The sequence below is a fragment of the Schistocerca gregaria genome, chromosome 4 (assembly GCF_023897955.1).
Source record: "Schistocerca gregaria isolate iqSchGreg1 chromosome 4, iqSchGreg1.2, whole genome shotgun sequence".
NCBI classification, from domain to species: Eukaryota; Metazoa; Arthropoda; class Insecta; order Orthoptera; family Acrididae; genus Schistocerca; species Schistocerca gregaria.
In genome coordinates this window covers 468,859,120-468,872,009 of record NC_064923.1, presented here as the reverse complement: position 1 = coordinate 468,872,009, position 12,890 = coordinate 468,859,120, and the positions used below count along the sequence as shown (strand labels likewise).

Here is a 12,890-nt window from a genome sequence, read left to right as displayed (position 1 = left end):
CTCAGTCTGATTATGTTACACAGATACAGACTAAAGTTTCTAATTATAATGTACCGCAATGATACTTCGACGTCTCCTTGACACACGAAATGCATGGAATTTGTCTTGTGAGTGCCACTTTGAGCATCGGATATCTTTTACAATTTACTTAAAGCAATTATGTATCAGATATTAACTGACTGTTGTTATCGTCCTTTAGAATAAAATCAGATTTTCAGTGGTCATATTTGTTCTCTTCTATGACCTGCAACAAAGCTCAACCACACAGCACTTTGTGCCAATATTCAAATCTTCGGCAGCCGTAATAGATATCAATCGGTCCAATTCTCAAGCAAGTATTAATTCAGTTATATATATTCGTTCGGTCTCTCAGCTCCTTTCTCTGAAATGACAAACAAATTAGACGAATGTTTCCCGCCAGGATCCTGTATGTGTTTGTGCAACGGCCGCCAAGACAACATTGACTAGGAGAAGGTGGGGTTTGATAGAGTATGGGGATGAAACCAGGAATCCTCGTATTTCCCTTTATGAGTTGGTAACATTGTTTTCGGACCGTTTGGCCATAAAGACATCCGGCAACTTCTGTACTTCCTTGAGGCTTGGTAGTGTCAGCTGCGTTGTTGTTGAGCAAAGCAATTCGTTAGATTTTTGTTGTTGTGTATCTTACTTTGTGATGTTCTATGTTCAGTAAGATACTTGTACCGTCATATTGCAAAGTGAAACTAATAATACAATGACTAATACTTTCAACAAGTTTTATGAACATGTGTTTAATGGCCCTTCACCTTTTTCTTACGCAGAAGGAATTTTACAGATAAGGTACAGTTGAGGTCAAACTGGGTAGAAGCAATGGGATAAAACTGTAACTACGTGATATTACCCCATGACTTTGTTACACGTAACTTATAGGTGTGACGTAATAAATATCTGCTTTTAACGGTACGATACTTTGTGTACACGTTTGAATGACTACAACTTAATAAAAATTTAAATGGCTCTGAGCAGTACGGTACTTAACATCTATGGTCATCAGTCCAATAGAACTTAGAACTACTTAAACCTAACTAACCTAAGGACAACACACAACACTCAGCCATCACGAGGCAGAGAAAATCCCTGACCCCGCCGGGAGTCGAACCCGGGAACCCGGGCACGGGAAGCGAGAAGGCTACCGCACGACCACGAGATGCGGGCATAACTTAATAGTTGCATCTAAAATTTACAATTGTTTTGCGTCAATTTTTAGATAATGTTTCTCAATAATAATGTTATTACTTATCCCTTGTAGAAGAGGTATATTTTCATTTGAGATGGGACAGTTAAGGGCCTTATACGGTCAGGAAATTAAGACTTGGTTATCAGCCATCCGGCAAGAATGCTAACCCAATACCAAATAGCTCAGACGTACATATACTAGATCAGCAAAAATGGAAAATGAACTTTCTGGATTTGAAACGACGCATATTTTCCCGCTTAATGCAAATGTTTTTGGCGAAGAGGGATTGCACCATCAGGTACATCACAAAGAATAATACCACATTCCAAGAACACAACAGAGTCAATTACTACTTCTTCTCCACATCCTTGTCGGTCGGTTGATGTGTAAACACAGTCTTCGTTCACTGTATCGCCGGAGAGTGTAAAGCCAGTTCCTCATTATGAGAGACCATCAGCAACCAGATGAAGAGGAAAATTCGCCTTTATCACTGAGTCTCCCTACAAAAATGGACTCAGTCAAAAAAAAGTAACTTCCCGGCATGTTAAAAAAATTATTGAGGGATTCCGGGTGTACGCAGTAAAAAATAAGCGGAAAAGTCTGAAGACGGGTGAGTCACACAGCACTTCTGAAGATGTGAATGAAATGCCTTGTCTTCTTTGCAAAGAGACCTGCTCATCAACAAGAAACTCAGTTGAATGGTTAAAGTATTTAGAGTGTGAGAAATGGGCACATGAGGATTGCACAGGATGGACTGACGATGACTTGCATGAGTATCGGTGTGCCCCATGACTCAGACAGAAAATATAACATTATGCGTTTGTGCTCCATCGAGTAACTTCCTTTTCCCCGAAGTATGGGGTATAACAGTATATTACGCAGTGCTGAGTAACATTAAATATAATTTAAAGCATCAAAAAAGTAAATATATGTTGTGTCTGCTTCGCTTATCTTTCACTGAAATAAATTTGAAGCCCCAGCAATGAAAATTGTTGTTTTTATCTAGCCTACTCCTTAGCTACCCAATTATACCCCAACTTCCCCTCCTGGAACATACACGTCAAACACAAAAAAACTCTGCAGTTCAATAGGGTCATCGTCGGAAACAAGTTTCTTAAATATATATTTATAATTGTAAGCATAGAACAATATTTATTTGAATGAAAGCTGCGAATAGGTACACTTCTGGAATGCAGTACAGCAGCGATTCTGCATGGCGTGGATTAGACCAGTCTTTGCTAGGTTTTCGGAAACATATCGCACCAGACTTTTACGCACAGGTCACGCAGTTCCCGTCAGCTATGGGCCGGTGACTAGAGGGCGCGCAATGCGCGCCTTCTAATTCCCAGACGCGTACCAAGCGTTTCAGATCACAAGAATTTGGCGGACAAGCCATCAGCGTGCGTTCACTACCACGTTCGTAAAACTATTGTAGCACGATTCCGGTTTTGTGATGGTTCAAATGGCTCTGAGCATTATGGGACTTAACATGTGAGGTCATCAGTCCCCTAGACTTAGAACTACTTAAACCTAACTAAACTAAGGACAGCCCGCATCTCGTGATCGTGCGGTAGCGTTCTCGCTTCCCACGCCCGGGATCCTGGGTTCAATTCCCGACGGGGTCAGGGGTTTTCTCTGCCTCGTGATGGCTGGGTGTTGTGTGATGTCCTCAGGTACTTCCTGGCAGATTAAAACTGTGTGCCCGACCGAGACTCGAACTCGGGACCTTTGCCTTTCGCGGGCAAGTGCTCTACCAACTGAGCTACCGAAGCACGACTCACGTCCGGTACTCACAGCTTTACTTCTGCCAGTATCCGTCTCCTACCTTCCAAACTTTACAGAAGCTCTTCTGCGAACCTTGCAGAACTAGCACTCCTGAAAGAAAGGATACTGTGGAGACATGGCTTAGCCACAGCCTGGGGGATGTTTCCAGAATGAGATTTTCACTCTGCAGCGGAGTGTGCGCTGATATGAAACTTCCTGGCAGATTAAAACTGTGTGGTAGAGCACTTGCCCGCGAAAGGCAAAGGTCCCGAGTTCGAGTCTCGGTCGGGCACAAAAACCTGCCCTTTTTTGTGCCTTTGTCCCTCATCGGCGCAGGGTCGGCATGCATGTTAACGGGTTTAACATGGTTAGTTTGCGAGGTGGCCTGATGGTGTATCCCAACTGTCTGCATCTATAGGTAATTATGTGAAAGTCAGCGAAAGCTTTCTAAACATTTGCGAATCGTGTAACTGAAGTGGGACTTGGGTACCAGCCCAGTATTAATCTAGTCAGATGAAGGAAACCGCCTAAAATTCACATCTGCGCTGGCCGACACAACGACCATCGTCGTTATTCCGCCAGGCGAATTCGATCCGCGACCGGCGCATCTCCCCATCCCGGAAGCGGCGCTTTCAGGGGTGACGTTCATGAAAAACACACATTATTTAAAAAATTACGCCAGATCCATAATTCTGAAGATGTAAAATGAAATCTGGTGTCATGCTTTACATTAAATTAACAGATTTACTATTGAGTCCCTTGGATTTAATCTTTTTAATTGGAATTTAAAAATTTTATTTTGAAGAGTAACATACATACCTTTTACGCAGAAAGTATTCAAGAGATTTCTACAAAAAATTCCCTGATTGGTCTCTTTGCATATCGTAAGAATCCCTCACGTAGTAAATAGAAAAGTTTCAGTAATTTTTTTGATAGTAATTGTTTGAGTGTAATATAAAATTCATCCAAAATTCCAAGCATTTCGCCTCGTGTCTCAGCTTGACTCAACATTTATTAGGTTTACAGAAATAAGTGTACGAAGTTTAATAATTCTAGTCTTCATAGATTCTGAGAGTAAGGTCAAAGCGTCAAAGAAACTGGTATAAGCATGCGTATTCAACTACAGAGGTATGTAAAGACGCAGAACATGGAGCTGCGGTTGGCAACGCCTATATAAGACAACAAGTGCCTTGCACAATACTTAGATCGCTTACTGCTGCTACAATTGCAGGTTATTAAGATTTAAATGAGTTTGAACGTGTTGTTACAGTCGGCACACAAGCGATGGGCACTGCATCACCGAGTTAGCAATGAAGTGGGGATTTTCCCATACGACCACTTCAGGAGTCTACCGTGAATATCAGGAATCCGGTAAAACACCAAATCTCCGTCATCGCTGCGGCCAGAAAAAGATCCAGCAAGAACGGGGCCAACGAATACGGAAGAGAATCGTTCAACTTGGCAGACGTGCAACCCTTCCACAAATGGCTGCATATTTCAATTCTGGCCCATCGGCAAGAGTCAGCACCCGAACCATTCAACAAAACATAATGATATGGGCTTTCGGAACCGAAGCTCCACTCGTGTACCCTTGATGACTGCACGACACAAAGTCTTAAGCCTTTCCTGGACCCCTCGACACTGACATTGGACTGTTGATGACTGGAACATGGCGCCTAGTCTACGACTCAGTCAAATTCTATCGAGCGAATGGACGTGTACGGGTATGGATGGAGACAACCTCATGAATCCAAGGACCTTGCCTTTCAACAGGAGATTGTTCAAGCTGGTGGAGGCTCTGTAATGGTGTGGGGCGTGTGCAGTTGGAATGATATGGAGCCCCTGATACGTCTAGATAAGTCTCTGGCGCGAGACATGTACGTAACCATCCTGTCTGATCAGCTATATCCATTCATGTCCATTGTGCATTCTGACGGACTTGGGCAATTCCAGCAAGACAATGCTGCATCCCATACGTCCAGAATTGCTACAGAGTGGCTTCAGGAACACTCTTCTGAGCTTAAACACTTCCGCTGGCCACAAAACCCCCCAGAAATAAACGTTATTGAGCATATCTGGGATGCCTTGCGACGTTCTGTTCAGAAGAGATCGCCAGCCCTCATATTCTTACGGATATATACAGGCAACGACATGAATCAGCAACTTACAACTGGCGCCAGTAGAAGTTTCTACTCTGGATGTGTGAGCTAAAATCCCCGCCAAATTCCTGTCTTCGTTAATGAAGAATGCATAGTCTTGTGAAATCTGACAGACCTTTTTGAATCAGTCTGCATTTAGATGACTTTAGTTAGCTGCCTTTTATAACCACCTCTCTGGAGACTGGATATTGTACTACACTTCTGTTCGCAATCGTCATGGAATAACAGAGCAGAGTGCATTCAGACGTACTGCAAACTATTACCAACAAAATTTATGTCGAATTTAGCAGCTAAAGGATCGGCATCAAATATCCTGACATAGTTGTCGATATATTTCGTTGGTGCATACTTTCGTAGCGTTTTTCAGTATTTTTAATAAACAGAACAAATACACATGAGAAAGACTTTAATCATCAATAATACATTCTGTTTCAAACTCATTTTTTCCAGAAAGGAAGTTGGGAAAGTGTTGTTCGATATAGGATGGAAAAGGTGAAAATTTCAGGGTCCAAGATCAGGTGTATAAGGTCGATGCTGAATGAGTGCCCAATCCAACGCCTCCATAGTGCTTTTTGTCAGTCTAGCAGAATGCAGGTGTGCTTTATCGTGGCGTAGCATCACTTCAGGAGGCCTTCCTGGTCGTTGTTCATGGATTGTGTCTGCAAAACGTCTCATTGCTTGATAATGAATGTCAGCAGTCATGTTACACCTCAGGGATGCAGTTAGTAGTACAGCACACCGTCATTGTTCCACCAGGTGCATAACATCTTCTGTGGATGCATGCAGGTCTTCGTACGGGGATTTGCTGCTGTGTTTGGGCTCAACCATTTCTTTGTTTTCCTTACTCTAAGACAAAGACACAATTTTTCGTCACGAGTAATCATACAAGATAGGAATGGTCTGTGTTTTTAGCGAGCTAGAAGATGAGCAAGAAGATATGCACAAAAGGGCCACCTGCAGATTTTTATGGTTTTGGCTTAGAGCATGCTGTACCAACAGAGCCGATGATGCTGAATGCAAATGTCGTACAATGGTGGAATGATCACAGTTGTCGAGTACACTGACATTGTGGATTAATGTGTTTAAACGATCTTCATCGAACCTCGGTGTTCTTCCTGAATACGGAGAGTCACTGATAAAAAAGGATACTCCATCGAATGAGAATACCATTTCCTTGACGTGCTCTGTACAGTAATGTTTCTGGCCATCACCGCTGCTGTCTGAAACAAAAGAATATGTGGGGAACCTTCCCGTTTCTCCACTTGGCGCTCCATTTTATATCGTCCACAGCTCCACTCACTATCTGCAAACGACAAAATGTCAACACATTAACTCAAACGGCAGCAGTGAACGAAAAAAAAGACAGTCGATAAATAATACCCATAGCAACTAAAATATCAATATGCAAAAGAAAGACACTACAAACGTATGCACCTACCTAGTATGTTAAAGTAATGTATCCCAGCCTCATCACAGGGGGACAGATTAGCTTAAATGGGGAACACAACGCACTGTAGGCGATGTCGCTGCCAGCGCGTTGTACAGTAAACGCGACTGGTGGGTCATTATCTGGAGCAGCACGTAAAGCGGCTTTGCACGCAGCGGTCATATTTCAGGCGCTCTTCCAATCTCCCCATCATGATGGAGACCACCGGCTCTGCACCGCCGGGCTCCAAATTGGTGCCTCTGACAGGATAATGCGCTTAGCGCGCTTGTCGCTGGGCCCGGCGTGTTGATTCGCGGCACGCCGGGCTGGGCCAGCCGGCGACCACGCGAAATTCGTCGCTGGCCGGTGACCGGGCGGGCCACCAGCGACACTAATCTACCGGCTCTGCCCCACCGCTGGCCGACGGAGAACCGGCGAATCGCCGCTCACCCTGCGGGAACCCGTTGGACGGAATGACCGACCACCTCGTTCCTGCTGGCTCCGCATTAGACCCGGTGGCTTTGCCAGGGCTCATATGCTGCTCAAGTCAACGACTGCATCACATTGTGGTCCAACAATGAGATAAGCTCTCTCCATCGTGGTATCGAGGTACAGTGATCGAACTGCGGGTATGATAATGGTTCGATAGTAAGACTGCGAGGGCTCTGTCTACTGTACTATTACAAGACGAGCAAAATGTTTCCGTTTGATGACGTTGCTGCAGCTTACATGCAACCCACACCACGCAAGTAATGAGCAGCCCTTAGTGGCTCGTCATCACAGTTTTCTTTATCTTAAATAGCTTTGTGACTAATGCCCTTTTGACATATTTATTATTTTACAAATGTCATATAAGTACTGCCAGTCTTTCACGATGATTCCGTACTTATACTCTTTCAAACGTTTTTAGTCATAATTCTGTGACCATGTTATAAAATATAGACCATTCTTTGATTTAAATTCTGAGGAAGACACTCCTAGGAGTCCGGAATGAGATTTTCACTCTGCAGCGGAGTGTGCGCTGATATGAAACTTCCTGAGAGATTAAAACTGTGTGCCAGACCGAGACTCGAACTCGGGACCTTTGCCTTTCGCGGGCAAGTGCTCTAACAACTCAGCTACCCAAAAACTACTCACACCCCGTCCTCACAGCTTTACTTCTGCCGGTACCTCGTCTCCTACCTTCCAAACTGTGAGGACGGGGGAAGAGTCATTCTTCGGTAGCTCAGTTTGTAGTCTGCCTTCGGCAGGGCAACAGAGCGGACGCGTACGTGTTGACTGAGTGCGGAGCGCGAGCTCGCCTTGTTTACATTCTGACGGCCGTTGCTTAAGTGCCGGCTTACCTTGTACGATCCATGGCGAACCGTTACCGTAAATCTACACTCCGATTTACTTTCTGCAACGATTATGCCCGATCCAAAGCACTCGAGGTGGGGCGCTTTCTGCGAGAGGAAGTGAAGATCCCGGCGACCGATATTGTCGGCATACATTTGTCAATAGTGAGCAGCACGGTCTATGTGAAAATCATTAACGACGCGGCGTGCGAACGCATACTACGTGAGACCAAACAGGGGCTCCGCTTCTGTCATGCTGCTGGCAATGTAGGGGAGGTAACCGTCGACCACGCAGGTTTAGGTATGCGAACGATACGCATTTTCGAATTGCCATTCGAACTTCCTGCTGAGGAAGTCGTCGCGGCACTCCGCCCATACGGCACAGTCCACGGCCACACTGCGGAGAAGTGGACACAGTTTCGGACGTTTCCTGTTCTAAACGGGGTCCGCCAGGTCACCATAGAACTCCGAAGCCACGTCCCGTCCTACTTACAGATCGGCGGATGCCGTGCAATAATTATATACGACGGCCAGCCTCGGACCTGTTCCGGATGCGGCAAAGAAGGCCACCTTAGATCCGAATGCCTGCAACGGCGTATTACGCAACTTCCAGCTGTCGAAGAACCACCCATGTCGCAACCTACAGTGCTACCGGTGACCTATGCCGCTGCTCTAGCGTCTCCTACCGCTTCGCAACGTCGCCCGGTCACCACAAATGACGCCACCGACGAGCCCGACCAGACGCCGACGGAGAGCGCCTCAGACAGCTTGCTGCCTCGGGCGCCCAACGACGTCGCTGCGACGACGCCGACGCAACAGCACGCCCTGACCTCGGAAACACGATGGAGATCGACTCACTCATCGTTCCTACAGCGGCCTTCCTGCCAGAACGACGCGACTCCCTTCCGTCGTCGGACACGGAGAATCGCACAAAGAAACAACGCTATCCGAAACGTCGCAAGCGAAGACGTCGCACAGTTTCCGGCCAAGAGGAGAAGTTACAAGTCGAGGAGGACGTAACCGTCGACCAGCGCGAGGCCTCGGAACCCGCTACTGCTGACGAAGGCGTTATGAGCGTGGAGACATCTATCGGTGTGCCTGCGCCCCGTGCTGTACTATACCATGAATGTATCACAGGCGACGCTACACCACGCACCATTATAACATCTTCTGCAGACAAAATGGACGATACACCAGTGTCCGCTTCCACGGCGTGGCACGAGGAGGAGGTCGAGGAGCAGGACCCGTTACGGGGCCCTGCGCCGTCATGGCCGCACCACTAATCGTACTCTCCACAGACTCCCCTGCGGGCCAGCGGGATAACGTTCCGCTGCGACGCCCTCACCTTTGCGTGGACAGAGGAGTGGACGAGCCTCGCGCAATCCGACACCAGGCCTACCGGATAGCAACCATCAACAACAACAACATCCGTTCCAGGGTGAAAATCCGCCCTATGAAGGAAATGTTCTGGGCTTCGGATATCGATTTCACCCTTCTGCAGGAAGTTCACTTGGCTAGTCTCCCGGATATCAATGGCTATACCGCCCGTGCCTCCACGAGTGATCCTATGGGCTGCGGAGTGGCCATCTACGTCCACCACGGAATTTCTGTGACTGATGTCGCCTTCCTTCCATCAGCTCGGGGCATGGCACTCACTGCCATGGGGACACGCATCATTAATGTTTACGCTCCCTCAGGCACAGACCGACGGCATCAAAGAGCCCAGTTTTATTCCGAGGAAATCGCTCCCCTGTTTTTAGGGCGTTATGACCAATGCCTACTAGGAGGTGATTTTAACTGCGTTCTGCATCCTAAAGATCAGATTCCCCACTATATTACATGCCACAAATTATGTATAGTGGTGCGAGACCTCCTGCTTCACGATACCTGGGAAGTTCAACACGGTGACCGTTCTGGCCATACCTTTCTTACCAGTCATTCCGCAAGCCGGCTAGACAGGATATATGTCTCACAAACTCTTAGATCTGCGATGCGGGGCGCCGAACGCTGGCCGCTGGCCTTCTCCGACCATTGCGCCTACATCTGTACGGTCCTCCTTCCGCCGCAATCAGTATGGCGCAGCCGTGCGCCATGGAAACTCAATACGTCACACTTGCATGACCTGGCGTGTCGCCAACAAGTCACTGAATCGTGAACAGCCTGCGAACGACGCCTTGCCCGCTACCACTCGACATTGACATGGTGGTTGGACTGCGCCAAGCCGGCGATCCGGAGGACACTGATGAGATACGGGAAGGACATGGCCGACTGGCATCGCACCACTGTTGGCTTCTATTATGCCACTCTCCGAGATCTGGACGCTCAACCGCCAACCCCGGACAACCAGTTGGAACAGCAAAGAACTAAGGCAAAGATAATTGCGCTGGCACGCCGGAAACTGCAAGGGGTCGTAATACGGACGCGACGCCACGATCACGTGGGTTTAGAAATTCCATCCACGCATCATATAGTGTCCGACAAACGACGGCGTCCTCAGCAGATCATCAGCACTCTGACCACGCCTCATGGCACGCAGGTGACCACTCAGAATGACATCGTCCACGCAATCGTCGAGCACTACCGTCGTACTAATAGTGAAGAAGACGCTGAAACTGCAGCAGACGACTCCACTTTTTTTAAAAAAAAAAAATCTTTATTTCCAATAAAAGAATGTTAATTATACATCTAGCCCACTGCCTTATGTGATTAGTGGGCCAAGTTAGTTATACAAAGATAATTAGCAGCTAATTCTAAGTCCTATGTAGTAACTAGTTAGTACGTAAGCAATCAGGAGTAAGCAATGGGCAACGTTAATGTTACTCTACTACAATCATGTAATCTTAAGACTAGTTACTAAATCCTACAGCGTTACAGTTGTGTCAGCTAATTAATATAAACCTACTATAGAGCCTTGCTCATTGAGCTAACCCCAATGAGCGTGCCCCTGACACTGGGCAGGCCAAGATGGTAATCGCTGCAGGTTTCTAATAATAATGTCTAAAAACTAAGTCCTACAACTAACTTATCCTAAGGTCAAGTCCGGTGCGATTTCTAGTTCAGTTAGGCTGCACCCTACTCCCCCAAAATCCTGTGGCGCAGCGGATTCAGACTGAGGAAGTCGGCCTTTCCGCGCCCAGGCGGTTTGGGAGTAGGGTATCGAACTCTATCTGTGTCCTGGTTTGTCTCTTACTTGTGCTAGTATAGTTCTTTCAAGTAGTCCTTTAAGACTTTCTGGTATACCGCGTTAGCCAGTTTATTGATGGTATGGAAAGTGTCGCGATGTCTGATTAGTCTATATGTGTCGTTGTGTGGTAGTTGGTCCCGCAGTACTGAGGCCACATCATTGAAAAGGGGACATTCGTAGACTACATGGTCAGGAGTACCCTCCGGAACACCACAGTCACACGCAGGTGTCGCCTTTTTACCAAATCGACATAGGTATGTCGAGTACGGTCCATGTCCAGTGAGGAAGTGGATAAGTCCCCGGGATGGATCGAAATGTGACATTCCCATCCCTTCCCTGACATCTGGTAGGAGCTCAAAGGTTCGACGCCCTGTTTCTTCGTTTTCCCACGAATGTTGCCATAGCAGCTCCCCTTTTTGCCTAATCTCTACTTTATTTTCGGTCCTGCTGCCCAGAATTTCCTCTATTTTTTCCAAATTCCCCTTCCTAGCCCAGTACCAAGCGGCCTGCTCCCGAATTTTGATATCCAAGGGGCAAAGCCCCATTATAACTAACAGGGCTCCTCCCGGTGTAGTCCTGTATGCCCCCACTGATCTCAAAATCATATTTCTCTGCACTCTCCTCACTGTCATGGCGGGCACCACCCTCGTGAGCCTGTGTGCCCAGACTCTGGAGCCGTAACCCACTATAGATGTGAGTATACTGTTGTGATAAAGTTTGATGAGATGTGGTGGAAGATGAAACCGCTTGTGCCCAATGGAGATGAGGTTGTTGAGTACTTGTAAGGCTCTTTGACTTACGGTTTCGATGTGTCTACCAAAAGTCCACCTTTCATCAATGATGATACCAAGGTAGCGAGTCTCACGTCGCCGGAGAACTGGTGATCCATCTATCCTAACAGTTGGGTTACGAGCTAATTGTCCCTTTAGAAGAAGGTATGTAGACTTAGCCGGTGAAATTTTTATTTTCGTCTTACGGCACCACAGTTGTAGTGTATTTATTGTTTTATCAATCTTAGGCTCTATGTCTTCTCGGCTACGGCCGCCGACCAGTAGGAGGAGGTCATCTGCGTAGGCTATCACCTCCAGCACTTCATCACTTTGCTGTAATGTGTCTAGTAAGGGTTCCATGTGGATGTCCCAGAACAGCGGACCCAGTACAGAACCCTGGGGACATCCCTTAGTGATAGTTTTCCTTACTCTTGTGCTATTAGATGCTAGCCAGACCTCCCGATCTTCACAATAGCTCCTCAGACACCCATATAGCGGCCCTGGACACTCCTTCTCCCGTAAGCAGGAGAAGAGCGAAGGCCACCACAGGTTGTCGAAGGCACCACTTATGTCCACCATGATGCCAACAACGTACTTGTACGGGGTAGAGCCGCAGACCTCGGCCGCCAGGGCGATTGCATCAGATGCCGATCGTCCAGGCCTGAAGCCAAACTGCCTGCTGCTCATTCCGCACAGCACTCAGTGTGCAGCCAGTCTGTCAGCCAGAAGTCTCTCCAGAATCTTCCCAAGCAGATAAAGCAGGCAGATAGGTCTGTAAGATTTAGTTTCTGCTGGGTCTTTGTCAGCTCCTTTCTTTATAATTACCACATTTGCCCTCTTCCATATTCGGGGGAACTTTTTCTGCCTAAGGCATTCGTTATACAAATGAGTTAGAGGGGCGACTATCTGGGGGGCCAGGAATTGCACCACCTCTGCCACAATACCGTCTGGCCCAGGAGCTTTTCCTCTCTTCAGGGAGTTTATATGGGCAGCTACCTCTTCTTCAGAGAATGGGTAGACTGCCGTATCATTTTCAT

At 47.0% G+C, this 12,890-nt stretch overlaps 1 protein-coding gene and 1 non-coding gene across 2 annotated transcripts in view; one reads left to right on the top strand and one right to left on the bottom strand.

The window, feature by feature from the left end:
- The window catches only part of LOC126267133 (G-protein coupled receptor 52-like), an 882,235-nt gene that overhangs the window by 326,404 nt on the left and 542,941 nt on the right, over positions 1-12,890 (top strand). The gene's annotated exons all lie outside the window — the stretch shown is intronic.
- Trnas-cga (transfer RNA serine (anticodon CGA)) lies at positions 2,915-2,989 on the bottom strand. The gene has a single exon. It is a non-coding gene; the product is annotated as a tRNA-Ser (tRNA).